The sequence below is a fragment of the Nerophis ophidion genome, linkage group LG24 (assembly GCF_033978795.1).
Source record: "Nerophis ophidion isolate RoL-2023_Sa linkage group LG24, RoL_Noph_v1.0, whole genome shotgun sequence".
In the NCBI taxonomy this organism is placed as follows: domain Eukaryota; kingdom Metazoa; phylum Chordata; class Actinopteri; order Syngnathiformes; family Syngnathidae; genus Nerophis; species Nerophis ophidion.
In genome coordinates, this window is record NC_084634.1 from 13,946,827 (window position 1) to 13,960,724 (window position 13,898).

The 13,898-nt window shown below is 39.1% G+C and overlaps 1 long non-coding RNA gene across 1 annotated transcript; it reads left to right on the plus strand.

Annotated features, from left to right (window-relative positions):
* The first annotated feature begins 1,243 nt into the window (after window positions 1–1,243).
* LOC133542238 (uncharacterized) lies at window positions 1,244–12,429 on the plus strand. The gene is made up of 8 exons (XR_009804098.1): window positions 1,244–2,512; window positions 3,049–3,183; window positions 6,694–6,769; window positions 7,686–7,763; window positions 8,297–8,374; window positions 8,907–8,984; window positions 11,555–11,626; window positions 11,743–12,429. It is a non-coding gene; the product is annotated as an uncharacterized LOC133542238 (long non-coding RNA).
* The last annotated feature ends 1,469 nt before the right edge of the window (window positions 12,430–13,898 follow it).

Sequence of the window (13,898 nt, forward strand, 5' to 3'; positions counted from 1 at the left end):
TGCCCATAAATCCTTGCTTGACTTGGATTTTCTCTTTGATGCCTCAATTAAACCGGGCGGCTTTCATTGAAATCAAATCAAGAAAGAAGGGAAGTGTCTCAACACACACACACACACACACATCTATTTCCATGCACGGTCACATGACCACACACACATTTAAAGATGGGGGGGTTGAGAATGAACTGCAGGCAGAGGCAGGCTTCTCTCCCAGGATGCTGGGGGCTATTTCAGGAGGCTATTTCAGGTCTTCCGTCTTCTTTCCGTGTCGCTCCTTGCCATCTGAATGCAGCTGGGGGAGGGCAGAGGATTATTTATAACGCTGTTTCCTACCAAATTCTCTCTTCTGTCCCCTGCTACTACCTCAGCTCAGCACTTTATAAGAGGCCGGACCGCCTGTCAGATTGGAGCATTTAGCTGTCAAAACTGACCGACTAACGCTTGTTTTGTGCTAAACTTATGTCTTAAGGCAAGGGTGTCCAAATGTTTGCCACCGAGGGCCACATACTTACAATAAATTAAAAAATATTTTTTGCTATTTAGAAAATATGCTAAATAAATAAATATATGTATATATATATTTTTTAATATACATATATACATACATACATACATACATATATGTCATGATCTGTTGCCCTGATCATGTTTAGTTTAGTTTAGTATTTTCTTATTTCAGTTTCAGCACTCTTGTTTGTTTTCTTTGTTGCCATGGTTGCTGTTTTTTGTCACCTGCCTCTGATTAGTGGATAGGGACCCACACCTGCTCCCGCTTACTAATCATTCCTGCCTCAAGCCGCAGTCTTGTCACGTCGGGGGTCACATCATTTTGCGGTAGTCGTTTCCGCAAGACGCAGAAGGACGTTCAGAAGCGACATGCAGGTAGGAAAGGTGATTTATTCCAATAATCAAGCCAAAATAGGAGTAAATACAAAAGTGTGCCGATGGCAGGGGAAGCTACGGTAAAGGCTTATTAAACAACAGGGTCAAGAAGAAAGTAGAAAAAAAAATAATGGTTGAAAATAAGACTGCTAGGCAGATTGTGGAGTGTCCTGACCACTAATGAGAGGCAGGTGATCTAATTAGCACCCAAGGCAACTTGTCCAGGGTGTACCCCGCCTTCTGCCCGATTGTAGCTGAGATAGGCGCCAGCGCCCCCCGCGACCCCGAAAGGGAATAAGCGGTAGAAAATGGATGGATGGATGGCAACAAAACTTGATCCGGGCAATGGAATTTTGTGTGTGTGTGTGTGTGTGTGTGTGTGTGTGTGTGTGCGTGTGTGTGCGTGTGTGTGTGTGTGTGTGTGTGTGTGTGTGTGTGTGTGTGTGTGTGTGTGTGTGTGTGTGTGTGTGTGTGTGTGCGTTTGTCAAAGTGACATATGGGGACATTTTTATGAAATTTCACCTTACATATGAGGACCTGTTGAAATATGGGGACATTTTCCATGTCCCCATATTTCCCGCAATGCTATCGTGTTCTAGACCCTCCCAGCATGTTCCCAGACCAAAAATCTCTAAAGTCTTCATTTGTCAAATTTTCAGAAAAAGTGTGTGAAAGTGTGTGTAATTTTTTGGGTCACTTTCGATTTTGCCCCTAGTGGCCATCTTTGCTATTATGACACACACACACACACACTTGTCCTCATATGTCATATGTCCTCATATGTCGTGTGGGGCAGAAACTCACACACTCCAACATTTGAAAAACATATAATCATTACAGCAATGAACATACTTTTGAAATCTAAATCAAATAACACATTTTCAACTGATCTGATGATCTCAACCTTTTTTATGTTAGTTTTATCTATTCATTTGGTTTATCTGGAGAGGATTTGGGCTAGACAATCAATAATAAAGGGATTATGGTGATGATTTAATCGGTTTGATTCAGTATTTTACTGTATTGGGCTTTTTTCTATTCTGTTGTCTAAAATACAATGCCGCACAATAATTACTTTAAATGTGCCTGAAAAAAAACCTTCAACCTTGATTGAGACAAAGGCGATAATTCAAATGGAATTCAAACTACATACAGTATTTAATATTTTCAAATGGTTACAATAGCACATGATTTTGGTATTTTTATCTTTGGGACAAATTTTGGATTCAATTGGGGATTGTTTTTGGAGGTATTCACTTCACATTGTATTCAAGATGGTTACTTCCGCCCACTGTGAAGAGTCTCGGCGTCTGATTGGTCCAATTTTCAGTTAGGCGCCGCCTGATTGGCCGTTGGATGATGTCTGATCCTAACAGATGGCTAAATCACTAGTTAATTATTTTCCTCATGGAAGTTATACAGCTCACGTATCACACTTAATATTGAATATATATATAAAAAGGGTTTTCCAAAAGGACCATTTATAATCGAAATACAAAACTTCACACACGATTTTGAGCACAACAGAGCGCTCAGTGAACAGCACTTCCGGGACCTGCATCACCGGAGGGGGACATCTATCTTGGCCACAAACCATCTTTGACAGTCTTCGGCAGCATGGTTGAATCAGGTGAGCATAAAATGGAGTTTAACGTAATTAAATAGACCAATGTTTTTTAACATAGGAAAATAGTTCATTGTAAACAACAGTTAAATGTTTGTTGTTATTAATTGCAATCAGATTTGATTTTATGAGGTCAAATTAAGCATTTCAGTTCTGGGCCAAGGCCAAGGCATTTAAATTTTTTTTTTTAAAGTTGCATGGAAGATTATAAGTAGCAGTGATTGTCACACACATACTAGGTGTGGTGAAATTATTCTCTGCATTTGACCCATCACCCTTGATCTATGCTAGTAAACCTTTTCTTAATTTTAAACAAGACAGACTAGAGTTCTTCAAATTGTTTATACTTTTTCTCAAATACAAATATTTCAAGCTGATAAGCACTGTGGACTTGGCATGTTACTGATATTGTTTCATTACTACTTTGTTTGAGAAGCTTCATGTCTGCATTGAGCCTAAATTTAACAGTTTTTGAAGGGTTTGGTTCTTTGTTTTATTTCTGTGTCACTGACTTTTTTCATTTTTATGTGTGGATTTGTTAGGCGCATCAACACATGATATAGACATCGTGCCCAAAAGAAGAGCGAGACGTAATCCTGAGGCTGAAGCTACCGGGTATATTTGATCTGGATGTGACAAGTCTTGTTTTAAGGCCCAGTGGATCAATGATTGGAAAGGTATGTCTTGTTATGTAACATATCAATGGTAACTGGATCAACATCTCATTTGGATCATTTCCTTACAGTCTAATAGAGGTTGTATTATATGGCTTTAATTAGAAGTGTTTGGAATAACAGCGTTCCACGTCCCAAGAGCTAGCTTCTGTAGCCGAGGATCGGACCGCCAAGTGCCCTGCCTTCGGCTGCCACCCAGTTCACAATGCACCCGACCTCTATGGCCCCTCGGAGTCTTGTTCACGAGTGGGGGAAGAGTGGATCGTGAGATCGACAGGCGGATCGGTGTGGGGTCTTCGGTAATGCGGACGTTGTATCGATCCGTTGTGGTGAAGAAGGAGCTGAGCCGGAAGGCAAAGCTCTCAATTTACCGGTCGATCTACGTTCCCATCCTCACCTATGGTCATGAGCTTTGGGTCATGACCGAAAGGATAAGATCACGGGTACAAGCGGCCCAAATGAGTTTCCTCCACCGGGTAGGGGTGCTCTCCCTTAGAGATAGGGTGAGAAGCTCTGCCATCCGGGAGGAACTCAAAGTAAAGCCGCTGCTCCTCCACATGGAGAGGAGCCAGATGAGGTGGTTCGGGCATCTGGTCAGGATGCCACCTGAACGCCTCCCTAGGGAGGTGTTTAGGGCACGTCCAACCGGTAGGAGGCCACGGGGAAGACCCAGGACACGTTGGGAAGACTATGTCTCCCGGCTGGCCTGGGAACGTCTCGGGATCCCCCGGGAAGAGCTAGACGAAGTGGCTGGGGAGAGGGAAGTCTGGGCTTCCCTGCTTAGGCTGCTGCCACCGCGACCCCACCTCGGAAAAGCGGAAGATGATGGATGGATGGATGGATGGTATAACAGCGGTATATGAAAACGATGTTACTAATGCTGTTACTTTTACCGGTAACGAGTAAGCTAATAACTTTTATGTACGCTACAACGCTGTTACGATGCGTTTTATGTAATGTGGCATGCTACTTTTGATGTGATTGTATGTCAACAAGACAGCGTTAGAAGCACAGAAGGGTTAGTGCAGGTAATATCTTTTTACTAATGAAAGCAACCCCCGGAAGTAATTACGAACACGATATCAAATAGAAAGAGGCCTCATCCACACACAAACAAAAACATTCAACAGAACTATCTTAACTGCCACTGCTAAGCTAAAAAATACAGCTGAACTATTCTGCGATGTCTGGGCGCTGAAGTCCCACGTCACTTGGCAAAAGGCACAGCTTTTTAAAGGCACACACACACTCTGCTCTCATGAAATGTCTCTCAACTGCATATGCAAGATATTTAAAACTTTTCTTTTTCAAGTAACACATTAATTACAAAACCCGTTTCCATATGAGTTGGGAAATTGTCTTAGATGTAAATCCAAAGGGAATAATTTTTTTTACAAATAATAATTAACTTAGAATTTCATGGCTGCAATACGTGCCAAAGTAGTTGGGAAAGGGCATGTTCACCACTGTGTTACATCACCTTTTCTTTCAACAACACTCAATAACCGTTTGGGAACTGAGGAAACTAATTGTTGAAGCTTGGAAGGTGGAATTCTTTCCCATTCTTGTTTTATGTAGAGCTTCAGTCTCCTCTGTCGTATTTTACGCTTCATAATGCACCACACATTTTTGATAGGACTGCAGGCCGGCCAGGAAAGTACCTGCACTCTTTTTTTATGAAGCTGAACACGTGCTGAATGTGGCTTGGCATTGTCTTGCTGAAATAAGCAGGGGCGTACATGAAAAAGTCGGCGCTTAAATGGCAGCAAATGTTGTTCCAAACAGATGGGTAACTTACAGATGTGTAAGTTACCCATGCCTTGGGCACTAATGCACCCCCATACCATCACAGATGCTGGCTTTTGAACTTTGCGTCGATAACATTCTAGATGGTTCGCTTCCCCTTTGGTCCGGATGAAACGGTGTCCAATATTTCCAAAAATAATTTGAAATGTGGGCTCGTTAGACCACAGAACACCTTTCCACTTTGCATCAGCCCATCTTAGATGATCTCGGGCCCAGAGAAGCCGGCGGCGTTTCTGGATGTTGATAATTGGCTTTCGCTTTGCATAATAGAGCTTTAACTTGCACTTACAGATATAGCAACACACTGTATTTAGTGACAGTGGTTTTCTGAAGTGTTCCTGAACTCATGTGGTGATATCCTTTAGAGATTGATGTCGGTTTTTGATACAGTGCCGTCTGAGGGATCGAAGGTCACAGTTATTCAATGTTGGTTTCCAGACATGCCGCTTACGTGGAGTGATTTCTCCGGATTCTCTGAACCTTTTGATGATATTATGGAGCGTAGATGTTGAAATCCCTAAATTTCTTGCAATTGCACTTTGAGAAAGGTTGTTCTTAAACTGTTTGACTATTTGCTCACGCAGTTGTGGACAAAGGGGTGTACCTCGCCCCATCCTTTCCTGTGAAAGACTGAGCATTTTTTGGGAAGCTGTTTTTATAGCCAATCATGGCACCCACCTGTTCCAAATTAGCCTTCACACCTGTGGGATGTCCCAAATAAGTGTTTGATGAGCATTTCTTAACTTTATCAGTATTTATTGCCACCTTTCCCAACTTGTTTGTTGCGTGTTGCTGGCATCAATTTCTAAAGTTAATGATTATTTGCACCAAAAAAATGTTTATCAGTTTGAACATCAAATATCAGTCAATCAATCAATGTTTACTTATATAGCCCTAAATCACTAGTGTCTCAAAGGGCTGCACAAACCACTACGACATCCTCGGTAGGCCCACATAAGGGCAAGGAAAACTCACACCCAGTGGGACGTCGGTGACAATAATGACTATGAGAACCTTAGAGAGGAGGAAAGCAATGGATGTCGAGCGGGTCTAACATGATACTGTGAAAGTTTAATCCACAATGGATCCAACACAGTCGCAAGAGTCTAGTCCAAAGCGGATCCAACACAGCAGCGAGAGTCCCGTTCACAGCGGAGCCAGCAGGAAACCATCCCAAGCGGAGGCGGATCAGCATCGCAGAGATGTCCCCAGCCGATACACAAGCAAACATATGTTGTCTTTGTAGCATATTCAACTGAATATGGGTTGAAAAGGATTGGCAAATCATTGTATTCTGTTTATATTTACATCTAACACAATTTCCCAACTCATATGGAAACGGGGTTTGTACTTAATTTAATAATTATTTACATTTATGAAAGAGTAATTCTGTTTGTAATAGAATTTTTAGTCAAGTAACGACTATTATTATTGCTTTTTAAAACAGATATTCCAAACATTGTTAATTGATAAACTGTTTTATCAGGATATGGTGTATTTGCTCTTGCATCAATTTAAAAAGGTTCTTTTGTGGTCGAGTACCGAGGGAAGTTCATCTCAAGACATGAGCGGGACAAGAGACAGAAACCCTCTATAAATATCTTTACTATTTATCTGGCATTATATGCTCATAATGTTAACAACAAAAAGTGCTGATAATGTTATAATTAATAAGTTCTAACATTATTTTTATGTGTTTTGTTGCAGACACCAACTGTTGATGTTCTATCTCAACATTCTCTAGATTCATGTGAGCGATAAACCGACTTCATCCCTCCAACAGGTTATTACTTGACTATTTTACTATCCATCCATCCATCCATTTTCTACTACCTGTCCCTTTTTTGGGTTGGCGGGGTGTGCTTGAGCCTATCTGAGCTGCATTCGGGCGGAAGGCGGAGTACACCCTGGACAAGTCGCCACCTCATTACACGGCCAACACAAATAGACAACATTTACACTCACATTCACACACTAGGGCCAATTTAGTGTTGCCAATCAACCTATCCCCAGGTGCATGTCTTTGGAGGTAAGATGAAGCCGGAGTACCCGGAGGGAACCCACGCAGTCACGGGGAGAACATGCAAACTCCACACAGAAAGATCACGAGCCCAGGATTTAACTCAGGACTACTCAGGACCTTCGATTTGTGACGCACATGCACTTACCCCTGTTCCACCGTGCTGCCCTATATCTGCTAAAAACTTGACACAACCTATACTTCAAAATACATTTAATCCTTTTAACCTCTCACAGATCAGTTTATATGACAACATTTTTTAAGCGTACATCCATGTTAGTCTGTGGAATTTACAACTCATGTTTAGCAAAACAGGAGATGTTACAGGTCAGCAACATGAATTCTATATGTGATCACTTGTCATGTACTCATATTGTTTGAACTAAAAAAGACTTCAGTGTGTTTCATATAAGGTCCTCATATTTTTCTGAACCACATTAGTGTGTGTTACAATGTTTAATTCAAAGCTTTAAAATGAGTGTTTCAATCCAGGTCCTCATATTTTCTGAACCACATTTTAGTGAATGTTACATTCTTAAATAATAGTCTAAGAGCTAAAACGCTATAATAATCTTTACTGTTTATGTAGAATTATATGCTCAGAATATTATCAACCAAAAGTGGTTGTTAATGTTATAATTAATTAGTTCTGACATTATATTTTTGTGTTTTGTTGCAGACACCAACTGTTGGGGTTCTATCTCAACATTCTCCAGATTCAGATGTGAGCGATAAACCGACTTCATCCCTCCAACAGGTTATTACAAGTCTATTTTTACTATATCTGCTCTAAATGTGACCCAACCTATATTTTGAAAGACATTTATTAATTTTAATCTCTCACAGATCAGTTTATATGACAACATTTTCGTAAGAGTACATCCATGTTAGTCAGTAAGGAGTTTGGAACTCATGTTTAGCAAAACAGGAGATGTTACAAGTCAACAACATACATTCTACATGTGACCCCTCGTCATGTCCTTATATTGTTTGAACCAAGAAAGACTTAGGTGTGTTTCATATAAGGTCCTCATATTTTCTAAACCAGATTAGTGTGTGTTACAATGTTAATGTCCAAGCTTTAAAATGTGTGTCTCAATTCAGGTCCTCATATTTTCTGAACCAGATTTTAGTGTGTTTTATATTCTTAATTAATTGTCTAAGAGCTGAAACTCTGTAATAATCTCTACTATTTATCTGGCATTGTATGCTCAGAGTTTTATCCACAAAAAGTGCTGATAATGTTATAATTAATTAGTTCTGACATTATATTTTTGTGTTTTGTTGCAGAAACCAACTGTTGAGGTTCCATCTCAACATTCTCCAGATTCAGATGTGAGCCATTAACTGACTTCATCCCTCCAACAGGTTATTACATGTCTATTTTTACTATATCTGCTCTAAATTTGACCCAACCTATATTTTGAAAGACATTTATTTATTTTAATCTCTCACAGATCAGTTTATATGACAACTTTTTCGCAAGGGTACATCCATGTTAGTCAGTAGAAAGTTTAGAACTCATGTTTAGCAAAACAGGAGATGTTACAAGTCAACAACATAAATTCTACATGTGAGCACTCGTCATGTCCTTATATTGTTTGAAGCAAGAAAGACTTAGGTGTGTTTCATATAAGGTCCTCATATTTTCTGAACCAGAAAATGTGTGTTACAATGTTAATGTCAAAGCTTTAAAATGAGTGTCTCAATTCAGGTCCTCATATTTTCTGAACCAGATTTTTGTGTGTGTTACATTCTTAATGAATTGTCTAAGAGCTGAAACTCTGTAATAATCTTTACCCTTTATCTGGCATTGTATGCTCAGATTTTTATCAACAAAAAGTTGTGAGAATGTTATAATTAATTAGTTATGACATTATATTTTTGTGTTTTGTTGCAGAAACCAACTGTTGAGGTTCTATCTCAACATTCTCTAGATTCAGATGACAGCCATAAACCGACTTCATCCCTCCAACAGGTTATTACATGTCTATTTTTACTATATCTGCTCTAAATTTGACCCAACCTATATTTTGAAAGACATTTATTAATTTTAATCTCTCACAGATCAGTTTATATGACAACATTTTCGTAAGGGTACATCCATGTTAGTCAGTAGGGAGTTTGGAACTCATGTTTAGCAAAACAGGAGATGTTACAAGTCAACAACATAAATTCTACATGTGAGCACTCGTCATGTCCTCATATTGTTTGAACCAAGAAAGTGTGTTTCATATAAGGTCCTCATATTTTCTGAACCAGATTAGTGTGTGTTAAAATGTTAATGTCAAAGCTTTAAAATGAGTGTTTCAATTCATAAAATGCAGTGGCTCTTGTTTACAGCCGGTTTTTGCAGCGCTGTTTTCATTGATCAAAGTATTTTTTCGGTGGTCGTGTTTTTGGTACATAACTTGTAAATAGTGCGCAAATAATAGGCTATATTTATATAAATACATTCAAACCCCGTTTCCATATGAGTTGGGAAATTGTGTTAGATGTACATATAAACAGGATACAATGATTTGCAAATAATTTTCAACCCCAATTCTGTTGAATATGCTACAAAGACAACATATTTGATGTTAAAACTGCTAAACATTTTTTTTGCAAAGAATTTAGGGATTTTACCATCTACGGTCCGTAAAATTATCAAAAGGTTCAGAGAATCTGGAGAAATCACTGCACGTAAGCGATGTACTGCATTAAAAACCGACATCAGTGTGTAAAAGATATCACCACATGGGCTCAGAAATACTTCAGAAAACCACTGTCAGTTACTACAGTTGGTCGCTACATCTGTAAATGCAAGTTAAAACTCTACTATGCAAAGCAAATGCCATTTATCAACATGACAGAGGAACGCCGCGGGCTTCGCTGGGCCCGAGCTCATCTAGGATGGACTGATGCAAAGTGGAAAAGTGTTCTGTGGTCTGACGAGTCCACATTTCAAATTATATATGGAAATTGTGGACGTGGTGTTCTCCGGAACAAAGAGGAAAATAACCATCCGGCGCAAAGTTCAAAAGCCAGCATGTGTGATGGTATGGGGGTGTATTAGTGCCCAAAGCATGGGTAACTTACACATCTGAGAAGGCACCATTAATGCTGAATGGTCCATACAGGTTTTGGAGCAACATATGTTGTCATCCAAGCAACATTATCATGGACGCCCCTGCTTATTTCAGCAAAACAATGCCAAGCCACGTGTTACAACAGCGTGTCTTCGTAGTAAAAGAGTGCGGGTACTTTCCTGGCCCGCCTGCAGTCCAGACATGTCTCCCATCGAAAATGTGTAGCGCATTATGAAGCGTAAAACACGACAACTTAAGCTTTACATCAAGCAAGAATGGTAAAGAATTCCACTTTCAAAGCTTCAACAATTAGTTTCCTCAGTTCCCAAACGTTTATTGAGTGTTGTTAAAAGAAAATGTGATGTAACACAGTGGTGAACATGCCCTTTCCCAACTACTTTGGCACGTGTTGCAGCCATGAAATTCCAAGTTAATTATTATTTGCAAAAAAAAAAAAGTTTGAGTTTGAACATCAAATATGTTGTCTTTGTAATGCTTTCAATTGAATATGGGTTGAAAAGGATTTGCAAATCATTGTATTCAGTTTATATTTACATCTAACACAATTTCCCAACTTTTATGGAAACGGGGTTTGTATATATATTAGTGCTGGGCAATGATTAAAATTTTTAATCGAAGTTAATCGCACTATTTCTCTTATTAATCGCGATTAACTGCATTGTATACGCAAAGCCCAATAATGAATTCAAAAGTAGTGTGTAGTGCACCTTTATTGGAATATTCTCCCACATGAACAAAAGCGCCAAAACATTTGTTGTGCAAACACAATTTAAATCAGTCCTTGTTAAACAGTAGCAGTTAAATAGCAAATTTTATGAAAATCAACTCAAAAAATGTAAATACAAACATTTAAGCTTATTGCCACTGCCAGGGTATTTAAGTTATCTTGTTTGTTATGGAAAATAAATATAATCTACATACAAATCTCTGAGCCACAATCATAACATCTGAACAGGCAATTTCTGAGGTAACAGAAGAAACATTTTTTTTTTCATCAGGGATCTTATGTTTAAAAAACTTATATTATAGGTAGTGGGCTGTTTTAGGGAATTTTTGATCAAATTATCCGTAGTAGCAATATTAATAATGTTGTGTTTATTCTGCGTAGTGGACTTAAAATAATTATGACCATATCTGTTTGCTTGGTGCTTTTATAAACTGAACGCATATACATGGTACTATAGTTTAATGTTATGAGCCAGGGGAAAAAAGAACTACCCTACCCAGCATGCAACAGGAGTGACGAGCATGCGCGGTAGCCCGGGATAGGTTGTGTCGCCATGACGGCATCTTGTATGTTGTGATATGCAGGCTCTGAAAGCAAATGTTAAGAACTCAGCCAACACTCCTCGTCTGCATTATTGATAAATAGACGGACAACACATATACTCCGCTGCATCACAAAGCACAATATGTTAAATGTTTACTTTTACAGTTTTCTAATTCTTCCCTTCAGATTGACAGCAGGACAAATCGCTGGAAGTGGGTATGTCTCAAGCTTCTTCCACTTGGTCCACTCCAAAGCGGGGTAAATAAATAATCCACATCATTTACTAGAATATTATATTACGTTTTGCACCTTTTCACTGTGTTATAGTCATTTTTCCTTCAGTAAGAAATTGTATTTTGTCTCCTTTATGACAGCTGCAAAGGGGAAGAAGTGGAAGCAGTTGAATGACACATGTTGCATTTTGTAACTGGAACCAAAGTACCAGGTAAAAAAGATTGTGAAGCCTGCCTCCATAAAGAACTAGTAGCTCTACAGGACAGAGATTGGCTTGCCATCAAGTACTACATCCATAACAGAATTATATTAAAAAAAGGGGAAAAAAATGTTTTCCCACATCTACTGTGGTAGTTTGAGTATGTTACCAGCAATTAAAAAAGCAAAATAAACAGCAAGCGTTTTGTATTTATTCCAGATAATTCTTAGCGACAAAATCCACAAAAACAATTCAGTTACACTTAATCGACAATTACATTTTTACCCATGTTTCTTTTAAACTCTTCTTGGTTTTAGATTACAGTAGCATGGGATTGGGATTTTTTAAAATGACAACACATCAACTAAACCAACTCAGGTGGTTTTGTTAAGTCTCTGATGTCATTAGCCTCATATGTCACATGAACCTGAAATCTTTAACACTCTGTGACGTCATGGTCATCATATGTCACATAAACTTGAAATCTTAAACACTCTGTGACGTCATGGTCGTCATATGTCACATAAACTTGAAATCTTAAACACTCTGTGATGTCATGGTCATCATATGTCACATGAACCTGAAATCTTAAACACTCTGTGACGTCATGGTCATCATATGTCACATGAACCTGAAATCTTAAACACTCTGTGACGTCATGGTCGTCATATGTCACATAAACTTGAAATCTTAAACACTCTGTGACGTCATGGTCATCATATGTCACATGAACCTGAAATCTTAAACACTCTGTGACGTCATGGTTGTCATATGTCACATGAACCTGAAATCTTAAACACTCTGTGACGTCATGGTCGTCATATGTCACATAAACTTGAAATCTTAAACACTCTGTGATGTCATGGTCATCATATGTCACATGAACCTGAAATCTTAAACACTCTGTGACGTCATGGTCGTCATATGTCACATAAACTTGAAATCTTAAACACTCTGGTCTTCATATGGCACCTAAACCTGACAAGTCCTCATATGTACCATAAAAATCAGGTTCAGAAAAAAACAAAAGAGTTGCAAAAATCTCAATAGACCACTGTGTTTCTAAAATTCTGGTTCACTAACCGTCTGATTCCCAGGCCTGCAGGACCATTGGAAAGGCATGTCCCCATATGTCACGTTTTTGTCATAAGTCCTCATATGTCACCCAAACACGTATGTGTGTGTGTGTGTGTGCGCGCAAACCCTGTTTTCATATGAATTGGGAAATTGTGTTAGGTGTAAATATAAACAGAATACAGTGATTTGCAAATCTTTTTCCACCCATATTCCATTGAATGCACTACAAAGATAAGATATTGGATGTTCAAACTCATAATCATTTTTTTTTTCGCAAATAATTAACTTACAATGTCATGGCTGCAACACGTGCCAAGGTAGTTGGGAAAGGGCATGTTCACAACTGTGTTACATCACCTTTTCTTTTAATAACACTCAATAAACGTTTGGGAACTGAGGATACTAATTGTTGAAGCTTTGAAAGTGGAATTCTTTCCCATGCTTGTTTTATGTAGCGCTTCAGTCGTTCAACAGTCCGGGGTCTCCGTTGTCGTATTTTATGCTTCATATTGCGCCAAACCTTTTCCATGGGAGACAGGTCTGGACTTAGAAGCCACACTGTTGTAACACGTGTTGAATGTGGCTTGGCATTGTCTTGCTGAAATAAGCAGGGGCGTCCATGAAAAAGACGGGAGCATATGTTGTTCCAAAACCTGTATGTACCTTTCAGCATTAATGGTGCCGTCACAGATGTGTAAGTTACCCATGCCTTGGGCACTAATGAACCCCTCATACCATCACAAATGCTGGCTTTTGAACTTTGCGTCGATAGTCTGGATGGTTCGCTTCCCCTTTGGTCCGGATGACACGATGTCAAATATTTCCAAAAATAATTTTCAACTTTGCATCAGTCCATCTTAGATGATCTTGGGCCCAGAGAAGCCGGCGGCATTTCTGGATGTTGTTGATGAATGGCTTTCGCTTTGCATAGTAGTGCTTTAACTTGCACTTAAAAATGTAGCGACGAACTGTATTTCGTGACAGTGGTTTTCTCAAGTGTTTCTGAGCCCATGTGGTGAT